Source organism: Pelophylax lessonae (genome assembly GCF_965119305.1).
Source record: "Pelophylax lessonae genome assembly, chromosome: 11".
NCBI lineage: Eukaryota > Metazoa > Chordata > Amphibia > Anura > Ranidae > Pelophylax > Pelophylax lessonae.
Window position 1 is genome coordinate 132,251,519 of NC_138778.1, and position 15,510 is coordinate 132,267,028.

General features: G+C 43.8%; 1 pseudogene across 1 annotated transcript; it reads right to left on the reverse strand.

Moving 5' to 3' along the window:
- Positions 1 to 215: 215 nt before the first annotated feature.
- On the reverse strand, positions 216 to 1,066 carry LOC309567325 (elongation factor 1-delta-like; annotated as a pseudogene). Its single transcript has one exon. The product of its transcript is annotated as an elongation factor 1-delta-like (transcript).
- Between the last annotated feature and the right edge of the window lie 14,444 nt (positions 1,067 to 15,510).

Sequence of the window (15,510 nt, forward strand, 5' to 3'; positions counted from 1 at the left end):
TAAAAGAGGCACATCTAATGCATATGCAGGTATCCGGGGTAAAGCTGTCCACATAGACCATCCTCGGCACCGCCAAGCATCACTTTCACAATGCTCTACAGCAGGGTAGTCTTCCCGGTCACAAATGCAGACTGACAGCGATGAGATCTGGCAGTGCAGAGGATGGTCTATGTGGGCAGCTTTACTCTAGATGCTTGCATACTTAGATGTGCCAGTTTTTTTTTGTTGATGTTTCACTGCTGTTTATTGATCAGTCCAGCCTTTGGGTTAGGTTAGATCTTGTTGAATGCAGCAATGTCCACGCTCTGCACATAGTCTTCAAACTTGGTGATCCCCTCCTCCAGGATATCAGTGCCCATTTTGTCATCTTCCACCACGCACTGTATCTGCAGCTTCTTGATGCCGTAACCCACAGGAACCAGATGGAGGAGCCCCACAGCAGACCGTCCATCTGAACAGAGCGAACGCGTTCCTCCAACTTCACCACGTCTGTCTTGTCATCCCATGGTTTCACATCCAACGAGATGGAGGACTTGGCTATGAGTCCCAGCTTCTATGACTTCTTCTCTGCATATTGCTTTAGTCTCTCTTCTCTGATTCTGGCAGCTTCTGCATCTTCCTCCTCATCATCGCTGCCGAACAAGTCAATATCATCGTCGTCATCCCCTTCCTTGAGTTCAGAAGCAGGTCTGGGGTGAAGAGTTTTGGCGGGTTCTGGGTGCTGGAAACGTGCACACAGGTAGAGGTTTTAGTTCCACTTTTTCTAAGGTAGCATTTTTCTCCAGAACACCAATCCGGCCTTCCAGCTTGGAGATGGCGAGCTACAGATCCTTCACCACTTTATGTAAATGCTGGTTCTTGTGTTCTAGATTGGCGACCCGGCCCAGGAAGTCACTGCTGTCTCCATTGCTGTGGGGGGCTGTGGCTGTGCTCTGTCGTTGGATGTGAGCGTTGGTTCCAGCCTTGCTCAGTTGTTCAAAATACTGTCTCTCTGCATCGTCATACTTGTATTTGTCAAACCAGATCTGCTCTGTGCTCAAGCATGAAGCTGCCATTTTTCCCAGAGACGCAGAGAGAGCAGATGTGCCAGTTTTAATCATCAACCATGTGAGTTGCTAAATGTTGTACCTTCTTTAAATGCAACCATATTGCTAAACTTAGCCCCCCGTCACAACGGTATGACTTCAGGTATGACATGCAATTTACAAATCGTACCTGAAGTAGCATCTGATGTGTTTCTATGGCAGTGTCTTAATAGATACGATTTCAAGTAGTGCGATTTGAGAAGTAGTTCATGTATTACCTATTCAAGATTTCAGCACAATTTTACTGCCATAGACTATAACGTAAATCATGCTGCAAATTGTGTCTATATCAGCAATTTCAGAGCCTGAAAGAAGTTAGTATTAACCCTTTTGCTAGGTAAACATTTGTTCATAACATCATTGTGACATGGACATGGACAGCCCCGCTCACTGAAGTAGCACTGAAGTCGTATCAAATCATCTGGACATTTTATATATAGGCAACTCCTATCCTCATATTGATCAGTCGCTCCAAATTAATAACTACTGCAGTAGGGAACAGACACAAAAAAGATACGCTCCGCGTTTTTATGGTAACAAGGGGCGTAACATAGGCAGGCTAATTCTAATCAGGACTCGAAAGAATGCAAACATTTAATGAAAACATTATTAGTGCTGTATGCACGAGTGCAGTGTGCAATACATACAAAATAAAATACAATAATATACAGGATGCACAAATTTCCTTTACAATCTCCCCTCTTTTAATCAATATTTGATCACTTGTGGTTCCTTCCAAGTGTGTTGCACCACTTTTCCTTGTCACTTCTATTTTTTTTCCTTTCTGGAGGATTTTTTATTGGAACTGTTTTCACTCATGTTGGGACTTTTTGTCCCCTTATCATATTTAATTTTTTTCACATTATTGTATGGGGTCTGCATAACTTGCAGTTCGTTAGCGCTACACATTTATTACATTGTGTTTGGACTTCTTTCTATAGGTCTGTGTATGCAGCTTTTTTATGTTATTGCTTCATTTTTTTATTATATAATTCACTTAGCGCAGAATTACACCTTGATTTATATTTGGTCACTAACTAAACCTGCTATCACTTTTAACCTGGAACCTCCACAAAAAATCCCACAGAAGTAGTGCTGAAGTAGTATTAAATCGTGGTTGAAGTCAGTCTTTAAATAGTATCTGGTGTTACCGCAGGCTGAAAGAAGTTAATTATTAACTCTTCGCTTTGGTAAACTTTTGTTCATAACATCACTGTTCTTCCCTTTGACATGGACAGCCCGTCTCACTGAAGTAGCACTGAAGTCATCTCAAATCGTTACAAATCTCACAGAAGTAGTGCCTTCATATTGCCAGGCCTGCTGGCTGCCCTCGGACGAGGTGGGTTGCCCTAGCTGCTGGGAGGTGTTGTGGGGGTATCAGACATGCCCTAAAGCTATAACAATGGATATGATGTTTTTTGTATGCATTTAACTGTAATATTTATTATGTTTTCTCTTTTACATGTAGCCATATGTCAACTGTATAATTTTATGCTTTCCCCTGAAGAAGTGTAACACGCGAAACATGTGAGGCATATGAGCACCCCAACTACTCTACATGTCTGGCCACTGGCAGTCAGTCAAGGGCATTCTCAATTTCTCAACACTTGCCCCATCTATTGTAGTTGATGTACTAATGATATTATTATTGCTGATATTATCAACCTACTGTTTTGTGTATTTGTTTGCCCATATTGTCCATGTACATGGACAATTTTATAATACTGTTGTCTTTTCCAATAAACTTTTGAAATGTTATCAATTTTTTTAGTTTACCCACAATATTTGTCTATGACGGTACCTTTAAAGTCCATTCAGCCCCTCCCTTTCCTTCTTTCCTGTAATATTTGATCACTAACTAAACCTGTTATCACTTTTAAACGGGAACCTCCACAAAACATCTCACAGAAGTAGTACTGAAGTAGTATTAAATTGTGGTTGAAGTCAGACTTTAAATAGTATCTGGTGTGACCGCAGGCTGAAAGAAGTTAAATATTAACTCTTGGCTAGTTAAACTCTTTTTCATAACATCACTGTTCTGCCCTTTGACATGAACAGCCCCTCTCACTGAAGTAGCACTGAAGCCATCTCAAATAGTTACAAATCTCACAGAAGTAATACTCAGAGATGTATAGTAACGAAGTAGAACTACTTAAGTACTGTACTTAAGTACCGAAATGCGGTATCTGTACTTTCCTAGAGTAGAATTTTTTTCTCCTACTTCTACTTTTACTTCACTACATTTTTTCGATGATTTCGATACTTCTACTCAAGTATTTTTTTTTTGTGCTGCATAGTTACTCGTTACTTTTAAAAAAATTACCACTGCCAGAACAGTAGATGGCAGGTTACATAAAGCTCAAAACACGTGTATTATCAGCGCATACGAAAATAAAGGCTGTGTATAATAAAAGCTGCTATACCAAATCTTTCCAATAAAAAGAAAATATGAAACAAACAAATAAATTGTGCTACAGCGCTTAAAGTGCATCAAGAAACTACTAACAAACACAACTTGGCTGTGCGAATAAAGTGCCTGTGCAATCGATATAATATCATTGTTGCCCCCAGTGCCCTGCCCACACTCCACACAGTATCAAAAATAAAGTGACATGAATGTGCTAAAGCCTAAATGCAGTGGAAATAATTATTCCCACAATGTAACAGTAAATTAAATTCATATAAAATATGACAATAAATCACAATAAAATAAGTTATGAAATAAGTTAGGTCAGGTGCCTGCAACAAGTTGAAGTGTGTAAACCTATCCATAACGAAAAGTCCATAAATGAATTCCAGTGTGCAAATCTAAAGTGTCACTTCACTTGTCAGATGCTTCCACCTCCTTCAGTGCTCGAGTGACCGACCAACACACTGCCGTCTTCCCGCTCGAGGTTTCTGCCTCTAGACGTGTTGTGCGTCACTCAGACTCCACCCCTTAGGGCCCTTACTGAGAGGAGTTGTGACACGGGCGGCGGGACTCGGAGCATTTTCTTCGTTATCTCATCTTCTTCTCTATGAGGTGAGTGAGGTGGACCGTGGAGAGGGCCTAATCCTTGCCATGGCAAATGTGCCATTTGAGATTCAAATAATCAATATAAAATATTAATATATTATATACACACGGGTCATGGGTGGCTTCTTTGAACCAAGAAAAGTGAGACTGACGGCTATGATGATTATCCATGGACCATAAGTGTTGTGTTGTGGTGAAGCCTGTGCTTCCTGCGGCCTGCCTCTGCCTGTGCGGCTGTGCCTTCACTGCAGTGGCCACTGGCAGTGGCACTTGACTTGAGCAAAGCAAATGAGCACTACTAGTGTGAAGGACAGGTGGTGGAAGCAGGTTCTGACAAGTTCTTATAATGAAAATAATATAGACAGCTTTTTGAACCAGTGCAGTGCCAGTGCTACTAAGGTGAGAGGCAGAGAGAGAGGCTATCCAGTCCACCACTTTACTTGAGCAGATCACAGAAGAAAGGTGGAAGCATCTGACAGCAAGTGACAGCACTTCTTAGATTGCACACTGGAATTAAGTTATGGACTTTTCGTTATAAAGTTTAGTTTACACACTTAAACTTGCACCTAACTTCTTCACAATCACAACTTATTTTATTGTGGTATTGTCATATATATTTTATATGAATTAAATTTACATTGTGGGAATAATTTGCACTGCATTTAGCACAGAAATGTCACTTTATTTTTGATACTGTGGGCGATGATTTTGAATACAAGAAGAATATATATAATTGCAGGCACTTTATTAGCATTTTTAGCACAGCAACTTTGTTAGTAGTTTTTGATGCATTTTTCACTTTAAGCGTTGTAGGTTTGATGAAGCTGGCCTGGCACATCCTCATCAATTGAGCAAATCATATCAAACCGCGATTAAGAAGACTGCGCATGCTCCTGTTCTGCCTTTTGATCAGCTGAAAAGATGGACGAACCAAAAACACCACCTTCCACCCCTGGCCCTTCAACTTCAAGTGATCTGCCTGGCTGTGAGAGTGAGGAAGCTCAGGAAGGAGACCACCCCTGGCTTTAAAAGGTGGATGCTTTAAAAGGGGAAGGGAGCGACATACTTTATCTGTTTTTTGTTTACAAAAAGTTACAGCCTAAGGAATTGTGATTGTCCTTTAGGTTAATCATTTGAATAAATCATTTGAAATAATAAAAAACAATATGATGTTCAAACTTTTGACTTCTTTCTTTAATAACTACATAACACAGTACTTGTACTTCTACTTTCAGTACTTGAGTAGAAATTTTTTTTCAAAACTACTGGTACTTTTTACTTTTAGTACTTAAGTAGCAAATTTTTTGAAAAAACTACTTGCAATACTTAAGTAAAAAAAATGTTGAATACTTTAGTACTTCTACTTAAGTAACTTTTTCTGCGAGCACTTCCACTTCTACTTAAGTCACTTTTTGATCGAGCACTTGTACTTTTACTCAAGTAGAAATTTTGAATACTTTATACAAGTCTGGTAATACTGAAGTAGTGTTGAAGTAGTGCTGAAGTCGGGCTTTAAATCGCAGTACTTTAAATCGTACCCAATGTGACCACAGGCTTCTACTCATATTGCAAAACATCACTCGTTTATCAAGTTACATTTTATAAAAAAAAATGTGCTCGTCTTGTAAAACACTTGCAAACCTATTTACTTGCAATTCAAGGTTTTCCTGTAATACCAAAACTTATACAGAGGTTCTAAACGTTCTGCACTCCAATCAAAAAGAACAAAAACTGCTTTAAATGGAGTTACACTTAAAATGCTACCAATACTACTACCTTAGAATTGGCTTTATATTATCCATCCATAAACCCCAACCAGCTAGAATTTAGAGAAGAGAGTTTCAAAAGCAAGAACCAAAAATGATCTACTGCATTTTTCAGTGCTGCAATTCTAAAATATTTTGGCCCCCCGGGAGTTGAACATTTTATGAGGGCACTTGTACTGTAGACTGTAGAATTATAATGGTGATGTCAGACTGGCTGGACAGAAATACACATATCTGAGCAGGTAAGATAATTGAGCCATTAAATATGAGAAGTAAAAATATCAGAGACCTGTATCTGTACTAAACAACCAAAGATAACCACTCTAGCCACACTGATGGTTATTTTCATAATACACTGTGACAATCTAAAGCATAGCCCTATTGATGCTTCACGGGTTACAGCATATCAACAGTCAAATGCATCCTAGATAGCCTCTTTACGGTTTTTCTACTGCAGTGTCGAAGGTGATAATTTGAGCCAATTTTCTTTGTCACTTGCTATGAAACTGTTTCTTTTTGACAAGCCTTAGGACCTGATTAAATATGTATACACTGAGGAGTGAGGAAGATCACCTTCATAGGTAGAAAAAGATTCGCTGCTTTCCTAAACACGAGTTGAGATACTATATTGTATTGGATAACTGGGATTTTAGTAAGGATTAGTGATCGACCGATATTGGTTTTTCATTGCCGATAACGATATTTTGGCCATTGCATATCGGTATCGGCCAATATGGGCCGATATTTTGAACATTTAAAATTTTGCAAAATAAACACAATTTTCGACACAAATCTGTTACTGAACATGTTAATGTTTGTTTATTAACATTTTTAACACAGCAGTCAGTGCAAATTAAACTGCTAGAAAAAAGCTAGACAACAACAAACAGCTAGACAGTGGATTGGAGGAGTCACTACTGCTGCAGTAGTGCACTCCACTCACTGCAATGATATTAAATCACTAACTGCAGTGACTGTACTTTAAACTGCTAGAAAGAAAGCTAGACAACAACAAACAGCTAGACAGTGGACTGGAGGAGTCAGTGGACTACTGCTGCAGTAGTGCAATCACTGCAATGATTTTAAATCACTAACTGCAGTCAGTGCAAAACTGCTAGAAACAAAGCTAGACAGTGGGGAGTCAGTGGACTACCGCTGCAGTAGTACACTCAGTAACTGCAGTAGTGATTTAAAATGATTGCAGCAGTGAGTGGCGCACTACTGCAGCAGAAGTCCACTGACTCCAATCCACTGTCTAGCTTTTTTGCAGCGCAGTCAGTGCAAAACTGCTAGAAAAAAGCTAGACAAAAGCTAGACAGTGGAATGGATTGGAGTGGAGTGGACACTAGTACTATACTACTACACTTTCAATACTCCCAGTTAAATAGAACAATATTATAGCGCAGAAAGCATAACATTTCAGCATGTTCACCAGTTAAATGGCTTCTTTTTTTTTCATAAATTGCTGCCACTTCACTAAAAACATGCTCACTTGGTACTGAGGAAGGAGGAGGAGAAAGGTATCTTCTGGCATGAGAAGCAAGTATTTTGTAGAGGGTCTCGTTTTCTTTCCACCACTGAAGAGGATCACTTCTTCTTGCAATTACTGGTTCCTTCAAATAGAGATGAAGTTCATCATCCAGGCTCATTATTGCAGATTCAGAAGAATCCTCTGCATGAGGCCCCAATAAAACACTGAACATGGCATCTATTTGACCACGATGAAGTTTCTCTTTTGTCCATTATCTTTTTGGACATTTTTCTCCTGCATCCTACTCTTCCACTGTAGAAACCTGCTCTTCTTGACTTTTCTTTTTGGCAGGAACCTCATGCACCTCCTGTTGAATATCTTCTGTCAGCCATTGTTTTGCCTTGGCCAATACATCATCAGAAGAGATAGGATGGTTCTTGTATCGAAAATCCAAAAGACATGCAACACAACATTTTTATTCTCTTCATGCTTCTCAAAATGTTTGGCGAGCCTATCCCTCAGGGCCTGCCTTCATGTTTTAATTCCACATGTTGGGTCTTTTATTCTGTTGAAGAAGCATCTTCAGCATTCTCACACATGGGATGACAGATGACACAAATGAGTCGCAATTAGGGTTGAGCGAACCCAGACTGTATTGTTCGGGTTCGTACCGGACTTTTGGGTATTCGGTACCCGGACCCGAACCCGAACATTTCACTGTATGTTAGGGTACTGTCTGTTGTTCGGTAATGTTATTTAATGTTTTGGCGCGGTTTTAATGGCGCGGTTTCAACAGGTGCAAGCCAATCAGCAAGCGTTTAACTAGTGTGTCCTAGAAGCCATCACAGCCATGCCTACTAACGGCATGGCTGTGATTGGCCAGTGCAGCATGTGACCCAGAGTCTATATAAACTGGAGTCACATAGCGCAGCGTGTCACTCTGCTATAACCATACTAGGGAGAGGTTCATGCTGCTTTTGCTGAGCGAGAGATCAGAGATTATTGTAGGGTCAGGCTGGAGATTGCTTTGAGGGAAAGCATAGGAAGAATCTTCTTTAATCAGACAGCGATCTACATTGAATTGATTGTGTGGGGGTGCAGTGCTCGATCTTTATTCCCTGACCTGAGCCCAGTGAGGAGGAGAAAGGAGAAAAAAAAAACTTTTATCAGTCTGTTAGGTGGGCACATTTAATGCAAGCTCAGTGCATATGTGTCTGCTTAATCTGCATTTAACCACTTAAGCCCCGGAAGATTTTACCCCCTTCCTGACCAGGGGGTATTTTGCGATTCGGCACTGCCTGATTTTAACGGACAATTACGCGGTCGTGCGACGCTGTATCCAAATTAAATTGACGTCCTTTTTTTCCCACAAACAGAGCTTTCTTTTGGTGGTATTTGATCACCTGCGCGATTTTTTGATCATGCGCTATAAACAAAAAAATAGTGACAATTTTTCAAAAATAACAATATTTTTCACATTTTTTATATGAAATTCCCCCCCAAAAAAAAGTAAAAATCTAAATTTTTTAACATTTTAGGCCAATTTGTTTTCTGCTACATATGTTTGGTAAAAAAAATCGCAATAAGCGTATTTTGATTGGTTTGCGCAAAAGTTATTGCGTTTACTAACTAAGGGAAAATTGTTCGTCATTTTTATTGTTTTTTTTTAACGAGTAATGGTGGCGATCTGTAATTTATTTTGCGGGACTGCGACATTGCGGCAGACAGATCGGACCCTTGACTGACATTTTTGACACTTTTGGGGGTACCAGTGACATTACTACAGTAATCAATGCTATACATGTGCACTGTTACTGTAAAAATGACACTGGCAGGGAAGGGGTTAACTTTATTGGAGAAGGAGGGGTTAAGTGCGTCCCTAGGGGCGTGCTTCTAACTGTTATGGGATGTGGCTGTTTGTGTAACTACAGAGATATACGATCCTGCATAGCAGACCGTATGATCTCTGCACTTACACAAGGGAGAATGACAGGCGGCTTTGTTTACATTAGCCGCCTGCCTTTCTTCCTCTGTAACGGACGATCGCGAGTGACTGGCAGACATCGGGTCTGCCGATCAAGCGCGCGGGGATCACAGTAAGCGAGCGGGGGCAGGAGCGCGCCTCCGGCGGTGCGCGCTCGCCCCCTATTGGCTCGCAGACGAGTGACGTACCAATACGTCACTTTGCCTGCACGCCTGTCAGCGCTGCAGCGTAACTTCGGCCTTCCCACTCACCGCCTCATATGTGACGTGCCCGCAAGGTGGAACTCCACCTTGCACATGCTGGCCAGACTGTGCAAGCATAAGCAGGCCATAGTGGAGTTTCAGCTGCAGCATGCACGCGTGAGTCGCTCTGCGGAACAGCACCACTTCACCACCAATAACTGGGCCACCATGCGAGACCTGTGTGCCTTGTTGCGCTGTTTCAAGTACTCCACCAACATGGCCAGTGCCGATGACGCCGTTCTCAGCTTAACTATCCCACTTCTATGCCTCCTTCAAAAAACACTTCGGGCAATGATAGAAGAGGATGTGGCACAGGATGAGGAAGAGGAGGAGGATGAAGAGGTAACATTTCCAAGGCTTTCAGGGCAGTCATTCGCAAGTGGCTCAGAGGGTGGGTTCCTGCACACACAAACGCCAGGGACACAATTGTCCAGCAGGGGCACAGTTCTGGAGGATGACAAGGATGAGGAGGAGGAGATGGAGGAGGATATGGAACCATGTTCACAGCAGGGTGGCACCCAGGCCAGCTCATGGCCATCACTGATGCATGACTGGGGGGATACGGAGGACACAGACGATACACCTCCCAGAGAGGACAGCTTTTCGTTGCCTCTGGGCAGCCTGGCACACATGAGCGATTACATGCTGCAGTGTCTCCGCAACGACAGACGAGTTTCCCACATAGTAACTTTTGCTGATTACTGGGTGGCCACCCTGCTGGATCCCCATTACAAGGACAACGTACCGTCCTTAATTCCCTCACTGGAGCGTGATCGGAAGATGCGCGAGTAAAAGCGCACGCTGGTAGACGCGCTGCTAGTTGCATCCCCACCTGACAGCGGGGGCGCAGTGGAAGCACAAGGCCAAGGCAGGGGAGGAGGAGAAAGAGGTAATCAACGCTGCCAGAGCACCGCCAGCACCTCAGAAGGCAGGGTTAGCATGGCCAAAATGTGGAAAAACTTTGTCAGCACCCCACAACAAGCAGCAGCACAAGCAGCTGATATGGAACATCTTAGCAGGAGGCAGCATTTCACTAACATGGTGAAACAGTATGTGTGCACACGCCTAGACGTACTGAATGACGGGTCTGCCCCCTTCAACTTCTGGGTCTCCAAGTTGGGCACATGATCTGAGCTTGCCCTTTATGCCTTGGAGGTGCTGGCCTGCCCTGCAGCCAGTGTATTATCTGAATGGGTATTTAGCACGGCTGGGGGCGTTATCACAGACAAGCGCAGCCGCCTGTCCAGAGCCAATGTGGACAAGCTCACGTTCATTAAAGTTAACCAGGCATGGATCCCACAGGACTTGTCCGTACCTTGTGCGGAATAGACATGTACACCGGCCTTACCCAGCCATTGTTGTATTTGATCTTTCTTACTCTTTTGGGGTGTACCCGAATTTAAATTTTTTTTTTATTAAAAACCAAAACCTGTGTTGGCTACCTCGTCCTCCTCCTCCACTGCTGCTGCCGCTTCCACCTACACCGCCATATCCACCGCGATATCCACCTCAACCTTCTACTCCATATGGGCCTCGTCCTCCTCCGACATCATTCAAGATGATTATTTTTTATTTTTCTGTTTTTTATGTTATTTTAAGTTATTTCCCTATCCACATTTGTTTGCAGAGCACTTGCCATGCTCTTAAGATGAGTTTTCTGCCATTTGCGGCCCTTTCAATGTTTGTTTTAGAGCCATTTTACTGCTCAAAAGTTCAGGTCTCCGTTGACTTCAATGGGGTTCGGTATCAGGGAAAAGTTCGGGTTAAGTCCGGTTCACGAACCCGGACTTTTTTTTCAAGTTCGGCCGAACCCGCCGAACCTGGACATCCAGGTGTTCTCTCAACTCTAGGCGTAATGACTCACCTCTAGTGTCACTTGCTCTATGGGGAGGAGGGTCTCAATAACATTAGCTACAATGTCCCACTGATCAGCAGTAGGACAAGAATATCCTCCATATTCACCTGAATATATGGTAATTCTGCTCCAGCATTATTTGCAGCATATGAAGTGTTGTGTTCCATTGTGTTGGAACAGCATTAATCAAGTTGTTTTTTGGTAGGCCAAGGTCTTCCTGAATGCACCTCAGTCGCTGCTTGGCAAGGATTGAATGGTGGAAATAGCCTGCGCACCTCTTTAGCATGCTAATTATGTCCAGCAAAGCTCTCTGGTTTGACAGACCATCATTTACCACGAGTTGGAGAGGTCTGACACTTCAGCAAGCCTCTATCCTTTCACCATGTTCGCTCTGCTGTCTCGAAGCACAAGCATCACTCGGTCTTTGGTGATTCCCCATTCTTCTAGCATGCCTAGACACCTTTCTCCAATGTACTTCCCAGTGTGGGATCCTTGCATCACTTTTGCATTCAACACCAAATGCCTTCTGGTCCATCACTTCCTGTCAATGAAGTGGCATGTAAGACTCATTAATGATTCTGTTTGTCCTGACCAGCAGTCAGTCGTGAATGAGAGGGAGTTGCCAGCATTCTTTGGTTTCAGCATAGCCTTTACTTTCTCAACGACCTTTTGGTGAATCTTTCCCAGCATTTCAGTCCGATAAAATTTGTCACTCTTCAGTTTGTACCTTGGTTCAAGTATGGACATCAACTGCATAAATCAGAGTCAGACACTATTGTAAATGGCTGGTTATCAGTGACCATCATCTCTGTGATTACTCTTTCCAGCAGTTGGGATCTTCTATCTGATTTTAGCCACCTGTTTTTTTTCTGAAGCATATCTGGTATTGTTGCCTGGGATAGGGATGATTCACCTTGTGTTTAATTTTGTTTTTTCTGTGCTGCATGATACAATTCAACATGATGAACTCTTAGATGGGCCAAAAGAGTTGACGAATTTTTGGTTTTTGCAGTTATTGATCCCATGCTTACATTGTTTGTGCAAGTGTTGCACACTTCTGCTCCTGGAGATGGAGAAGAGAAATAGTCCCAGACCACACTTTTAATTTTTCTATCTGCATCCATCTCCATTGAAATTTGAAAGACACTAATGAAATTAAATATAGGCTTAAAAAAAAAACTGTCTGACACCCTGTGGTGGTGAGTGGCTGGCACCCTTTAGTGGGTGGCTGACTGGCTGTGGCTGGCACCCTGTGGTGGGTGACTGGCTGGCTGGCACCCTTTGGTGCATGGCTGGCTGGCTGGCACCCTTTGGTGGGTGGCTGGCTGGCACCCTGTGGTGGGTGGCTTGCTGGCACCCTGTGGTGGGTGACTGGCTGGCTGGCACCCTGTGGTGTGGTGGGTGGCTGGCTGGCACCCTGTGGTGGGTGGCTGACTGGCATGCAGTAGTGGGGAGCTGCCTGGCTCGCACCCTGTGGTCTGGCTGGCATGCTGTGGTGGGGAGCTGCCTGGCTCGCACCCTGTGGTGTGGAGGATGGCTCGCTGGCTGGCACCCTTTGGTGGCTGGCTGGCACCCTTTGGTGGGTGGGTGGCTGGCTGGCACTCTGTGGTAGGTGGCTGGCTGGCTGGCACCCTGTGGTGGGTGGCTGGCTGGCACCCTTTGGTGGATGGCTGGCTGGCACCCTGTGGTGGGTGGCTGGCTGGTACAGGCCCAGGGCCTGTGCCTGGCTAGTTGGTACAGGCAGGGCAGGGCCTGTGGCTGGCTGGCTGGTACAGGCCTATGGGTGTGTGGGTGGCTGGCTGGCATCAGGCAGCTGTGGGTGGGTGTATGTGGCCACAGCGGCTGTGTTAAACACACTGTGCACTGGGACTGTACTGTATGAGAATCACTCACTGTCCCGACTACAGACTCCAGTATGTTGACGCGGCAGCTGTGTTAAACACACTGTGCACTGTGACTGTAGTGTCTGTACAGTCGTACACTCACTGTCATGACTCCAGATGAGGCTGAGGGAGGCGGCCTAAGAAGGCAGAAGCTGTCCCAGTGCGCGGAGGCACGTGGCGCAACATACGCAATGACGTCACGGCAATATCAGTAACCGCCGGGGCCGATTCCGATATATGTGCATATCGGCCCTCGATATATCGGCTTTGCCGATAATCGTTCGATACCTAGTGTACGGGAACTTCACCCTCTGATTTGCCAGTAAAGTGAAAGCAAAGGCTGAAAATGAAATAAAAAAAACAGCTCCATTTGAGGTTTCATTCAGCACGGCCTACTGACTCTGTTCTTCATCCTTATCTCCATACTTGACCTTAGCCATTATACTACTCTATTCTATGCTCCATACCCACAACTGCACTGACTGATACTTGAGACCAGTTAACCAGTAATAGACTTTTCTTGTTTATACATCAGTATCCACTGAAATACGCTACCCTGTTATATGTATGATGAGCTATATTTACAACCTTGTTTTATTCAAAAGTGTGTTATCTGTAAACCTATACTTTTTACAAACATCAACAGTAGTGTTGAGCGAACACGGACTGTATTATTCGTGTTCGTACCGAATAATTGGATTTTTGTTACCCGAACACGGACACGGACACTTTACTGTATGTTCGGGTAAAAAATCCGTGTTCGGTCGTTTTATTTCCGGGTTTTGCATGTTTTGGCGCTCTTTTCATGGCGGGCTTTCAACAGCCAATCAACAATCGTTTAACTGGTGTGCCTTAAGCTATCCCAGCCATGCCTGCAAATGTATGAGTAGCTGTGATTGGCCGTCTGAAGCATGTGACCAAGTCTTTATAAGTTCGAGGCAGCCGCAGCGGCGTCATTCTGCTGCTTAGCTCAGGGACAGAGCACACATACGTGCTGGCTGCTGATTAGGGAAAGACAGGCAGGGAAAACGAATTGGTGTCCGGATAGAATTTAGGGTCAGGTCGGAGTGTTTAGGCAGGGCGAATTGTAGGCATTTTAGGGATAGAGTCTGCTGAATTATAGGGTCAGTGTGTTCTACAAACTACAATCGATATTGCTGTGTGGTGTGGGATAGGAGATAGGCAGGTGTCAGTGATCCACATCCATTTTTCTGTGTGTGGGCTGCAGTGAACACAATCTTTTTGGGGTGCAGTGAACACAATCCTTTTGGGGTGCAGTGAACAAAATCTTTGTGGGGTACAGTGAACACAATCTTTGTGGGGTGCAGTGAAGACAATCCTTGTGGGGTGCAGTGAAGACAATCCTTGTGGGGTACAGTGAACACAATCTTTGTGGGGTGCAGTGAAGACAATCCTTTCGGGGTGCAGTGAACACAATCTTTGTGGGGTGCAGTGAACAAAATCTTTGTGGGGTACAGTGAACACAATCTTTGTGGGGTACAGTGAACAAAATCTTTGTGGGGTACAGTGAACACAATCTTTGTGGGGTGCAGTGAAGACAATCCTTGTGGGGTGCAGTGAAGACAATCCTTGTGGGGTGCAGTGAACAAAATCTTTGGGGGGTACAGTGAACATAATCTTTGTGGGGTACAGTGAACACAATCTTTGTGGGGTGCAGTGAAGACAATCCTTGTGGGGTGCAGTGAAGACAATCCTTGTGGGGTACAGTGAACACAGTCTTTGTGGGGTGCAGTGAACACAATCTTTGTGGGGTGCAGTGAAGACAATCCTTGTGGGGTACAGTGAACACAATCTTTGTGGGGTGCAGTGAAGACAATCCTTTTGGGGTGCAGTGAACACAATCTTTGTGGGGTGCAGTGAACAAAATCTTTGTGGGGTACAGTGAACACAATCTTTGTGGGGTACAGTGAACAAAATCTTTGTGGGGTACAGTGAACACAATCTTTGTGGGGTGCAGTGAAGACAATCCTTGTGGGGTGCAGTGAAGACAATCCTTGTGGGGTGCAGTGAACAAAATCTTTGGGGGGTACAGTGAACACAATCTTTGTGGGGTACAGTGAACACAATCTTTGTGGGGTACAGTGAACACAATCTTTGTGGGGTGCAGTGAAGAAAATCCTTTTGGGGTGCAGTGAACACAATCTTTGTGGGGTACAGTGAACACAATCTTTGTGGGGTGCAGTGAAG